We start from the raw sequence: 4,949 nt of genomic DNA, 5'->3' as shown, positions 1-4,949 counted from the left end.
ACGACGGTTCAGTTCATGAAGAAAATAATCTTCCGTTTCGGTTTTCCACACAGTATTATCACAGACAATGGCACTAATCTATCCCAAGGGGCTATGGAAGAATTTTGTCAGCGAGAGCACATCCGGCTTGATGTTTCTTCTGTAGCTCATCCTCAATCCAATGGTCAAGCTGAGAGGGCCAATCAGGAAATACTGAAATGGCTAAAACCCCGGCTTATGGTTCCTTTACAGCGAACGCCGGGTTGTTGGGTAGAGGAGTTGCCTTCAGTGTTATGGAGCATCAATACTACACCCAACAAGTCTACAGGTTACACACCCTTCTTCATGGTTTATGGGGCAGAAGCAGTATTGCCCAGTGACATCCGTCATGACTCGCCCCGTGTGGCGGCTTATGTTGAAGCTAACAATGAAAAAGCCAGACAGGATGCGCTTGACTTGTTGGATGAAGAAACAGACTTAGCAGCAGCACGGTCAGCAATCTATCAATAGGACCCGTGTCGTTATCACAGCCGCCGGGTTAAGACCAGGACTTTTCAGGAAGGCGACTTGGTGCTCCGGCTCATCCAAGATCTTTCAGATGCACAAAATTTATCCCCGCCTTGGGAAGGACCCTTTGTGGTCAGTAAAAATTTAAACAATGGGTCTTACTACCTCATTGACGTTCGAGAGCATGCAGACTCACGTAAGTCGGAAGAGGAGACCCGCCGACCGTGGAACATTTCTCAACTTTGGCCGTACTATACCTGAGCCACCGGCTCTCATCATGTACATACGGTCACATTGTATATACGATGATAAGCAATAAAGTAAGACCATCGGTCTCTTTTCTTTTCAAAGATTATGCATCTTTATTATTTTTTCACAAATGACTATTAAGGAGCTGATCATATTTGAATCAAGTTTAACCTTTTCTGGTCCAGCTTATGATCGTATTCTAATCTACCTGTAAATCTCATGGTCACTTGGGGGCTTCCTGTTCAAACATAGGTCGTATTCGAACCAAAGAGAACATAGCTGTCGTAACCCTCTTGATCGGATCAACGCCAAACTCACTTGGGGGCTTCTTGATCGTATCTGAATCATAGCTTAACCCCTTTTGAGCCGACTTGGATCGTATTTGAATAAGGGTCGTTAAAAACCTCTCAAGGTCATTTAGGGGCTTCCTGTTCGGACATAGGTCGTATTCGAACAAAAGAGAACATAGCTGTCGGTACCCTCTTGATCGGCGCAACGCCAAAGCCACTGGGGGCTATATGGTCGTATTCGAACCTTATCTTAACCCCTTTGGTCCGGTTTACCGATCATATTCGAATCAGAAACGCCCAATCTTTTAAATACAGAGTTAAAATTATGTTTGTTATCTATTGCTTGCCTTTGAGTTTTTTGTTATTTCAATATTACAAATGAGATGGACTGGTTTTTTCTTCGCCGGCTAAATTATTGGACAACACAGCCACCCGGGTCATCCAAGCCGGTGGTCTAAGGATCCGAAGGTACGAGCTACTGAGATATGATGATTATTGAATATTCAAGGAGTATTAACTTTTATACATATTGAATTATCAAATTCATCACCCAGGTTATTTGAACCGGTGATCTAAGAATCAACAAGGACAAGGTATGATTCTTACTTATACGCGCTTACGGACTGCGTTAACTTAAGAGTTAGTATTAAACCTTATCCTTTATTTATATTTGTCTCTGTTTTTTTGAGGTGGAGATATGGGCTGTAAATTAGGTGTTTAAACCCAGTTGGTTCTAAACCGCCATGCCAGGTTTTTCCTTGTGTTCACAGGAACAGAGTTTAAACATTGTAGAGACAAGCATTAAATGATGCTTAAGACAGCATTAAACATTGGCATCCGGAAGCACAGATTCACATAGAAGTGTTTTTTGCACGATGGCATAAGCAAAAACGCGGTGTTTTAAATAGTTAAGCTATTACACGACTTTATAAGCCCATGAAGATGATCATTGTCCTTCCCTCATCGGTTCACCATCTTGAGTCTGCTGGAAGTTGGATTTGGACCAATCAAAGCCATTCATGGCGACAAATTCAGCTTCGTCGTCAATCATGCCGACCGGGTCAATTTCCGGGGCAAAGGTATCTTCTCTCACAGGTGGGATCAGATCAGCAACTTTTTATGAAGGAGTGGCCATCTTCTTTTTTGCACTATCAAAACCCGGCTGGTATTTGTCCACATTGGTATCATCTCCAAGGCTAGTCGCCTGAGGCCGGACTTCACGGACGCAGGCTATAAAGTCATCTTGATCAAAAGGAGACCTGTCCTCCTTCACGGTAGGGTGGCCCCTTGCAACGTCCGCCGGGTCTAGGTCTGGCACCCAAGCTTTGGAGCGGCTTAGGGCAGTCAGTGCACCGGCTCGCGCACAGGAGCATTTTACCTCTTGGGATCTAGCAGGAAGGATGGATAGCTTCTTCAGGACATCGTTAAGCCGGTTGGATCCTTGATTTACCGGAGAGATAGCGGCCAGAGCCCGTTGTGTACCAATGTACAATTGTTGAACCAAGGTGTATACTGCCTTCAGTTTAATCAACGGGTCTTGGCTCAGATTTTTGCTTCGCGAACCTGTATATATTTTTAACAGAGTCAGTTGGCGGATCATATTCCGGTTTGACAAAAATTATATTCAAGATCAATTCAGACGGCTTACCAAAAATCGCAGCAACCATCTAAGATACCCGGCCCTTCAAATTGTTCAGCTCTATTGAAATTTCTTTTAGAGCTATCTCAGCTGTTTCAGCTCGGCGGGTCAGGAGTCTTTTCTCATTCTCCCAAGTTTTCTCTTTGGCAGCAAAGCTGGTCTTCAAAGTCTCCGTTTCAGACAGGCTCATTTGCAATTTGGAGGTGGAAGATTTGATTTCTGACTCCTGGCTTGCTAGCCGGGTCTTTGTGTCAGTCAATTGGGAGCTCAGTTCAGATAATGCATTCTGTGAAACATTCGGATAAGTCAAGATTTGATTTTAAATTCCAGTATACATATTCAAAATTCAAAGTCCCAAGTACTTTACGAATAAACCACTCGGCACTTGGGGGCTAATGTATGCCAAATCAAATTTTTGTGACTCTACCAGCATATTAGAAGTCCCAAGTCCTTTACAAAGTAACAATACTTGGCACTTGGGGGCTAATGTACGCAGTTTAGCAAGGTTATCAAAGATAAACCAGAATGTTAAGTATTTTACAGATAGTGTTCAATTCTAAAGTACCGATTCATTAATGATTAAATAAACCGGTCCTTGGGGATTATGGGTGAAGTCTTATTCTACCAATATCAGGCAAAGATTCAGAAGTAAAGGTATCGGTCTATATTTTAAGTCTATAGGTTATTCTGTTTCTCTCATAATCTACAGACTTGGGGGCTGAAGGAATATTGGTAAACCGGAAACTACATACCTCATACTTCAATTGAAGCTGCTTGACCATCTCAATCTCTGAATCATGACTGGAGTGTACATGACTGAGATAGCCGGATAAGATATCACAGGCATTAAGATGGTCATAGTTGGCAACATCAAGACGAACCTTCCGCCTCTCCAAAGCTTCTTGCTTAGCTGTGCACCGTGCTAATCCCGTCGGGTTCCCCGGCTCAACATAGCGGCTCCAGTAATTTGAACATCTTGAATACGGGGAGACGTTAGGCCGGTTGACCTTGATGGACCAGCTGCAGAAGGGTTAATAGTGTTCTTGACAAGGGATGGCTCTGGAGGATTTGCTTCATGAACAATAGGCGGGTCTTCTGGGGCGACAGTTAATGGAGAAGGTGGCCTAGCCGGCTCAGATGCCAGTACTGGCGGGTCTTCCACTGGTTTTGTTGCCTTCGCTTTTTTGGACTTAGCTTGACCGCTAAAGAAAAATATTGCAGGATAGTCAGCATTAAGATAACAATTGATCAAACTCGAAAGAAAAGAGGATTTTTAATTACCCAGGAGCAGTCTTGAAAGCCGGAAATTGTGTTTGTGATGATTCGCCCGAGGAACGAGACACCTCCTGAAAAGGTAAATGAAAGGAGTTAAAGGAAATACAAGGAGCAGGATTCATTAAAACAAAGGTAAGGACAGTAATAAGTAAACCTCGTTCGGACGTTTCCGAGGGGTCTATTCAGGGACGACACCCGGCTCATCTTCAATCTCAACTTCACAACGGCTTTCATGCTGCTGCTTTTTCAAATGAAAGTTGGGATCCAAGTGAGCTAAGGGGTTAGAAAACCTTACTTTACGGATCACTCGTCGAACTTTGTCTCTTGGTAAGGGCTCTGAGTCGGAGGAAATGATAGTTACCTCTGCTTCCCCGGCTTGACTAGCCCCAGTGTCATCTTGGTAAGGATCAGTATCAATAAGATTGTTAAAAAGTTGACCAAGGGAATCAAGGGCTACCTTCGAGTCAGACGAGTCATCAAGCTTCATTAAATCCTCAACATTAGTTTTCTTCTTCTTCTTCTTTGATTTCCGGGTCGTCTTCTTGGTGTTCATAGCGGCGGCTTTCGCCTTCTTGGCAGCTTCGTGGTCATATTTCACCTTCCAGAAGTCAGAATTGGCCCATAAAGACAAGAAGAAAGATCAGTATGAAGTACTAATAGCTGGGCAAAACACGAAGAAAAAGATATCATAATGTACTTACTTCTGGTGCCGGATTAATCTTGCAGAAGGGACTCAACCCAACAATACTGAAATCTTCGTACTTCTCATTTACCAAAAGGGTTGACATCGAAACAATGTCTTCTTCGGTGAGTTCAACTGGGCTGTGACGAAGAGGGTTGTCCAGGCTTCCGTCATATTCATACATCAGTTGAGATCGACGACTTAATGGAATAACCCGCCATGAGATCCAGCAACGGGTCAGATCTACTCCGGTTAAACCATTACCCAACAAGCCGTTGATTCTTCTATTGGAGGGAAGAAGCTTCTTACATTTAGCGACGGTAAGCTT

The sequence above is a fragment of the Triticum urartu genome, chromosome 1 (genome assembly GCF_003073215.2).
Source record: "Triticum urartu cultivar G1812 chromosome 1, Tu2.1, whole genome shotgun sequence".
In the NCBI taxonomy this organism is placed as follows: Eukaryota; Viridiplantae; Streptophyta; class Magnoliopsida; order Poales; family Poaceae; genus Triticum; species Triticum urartu.
The sequence above is the reverse complement of the archived record's forward strand: the minus strand, read 5'-3'. Positions refer to the sequence as shown.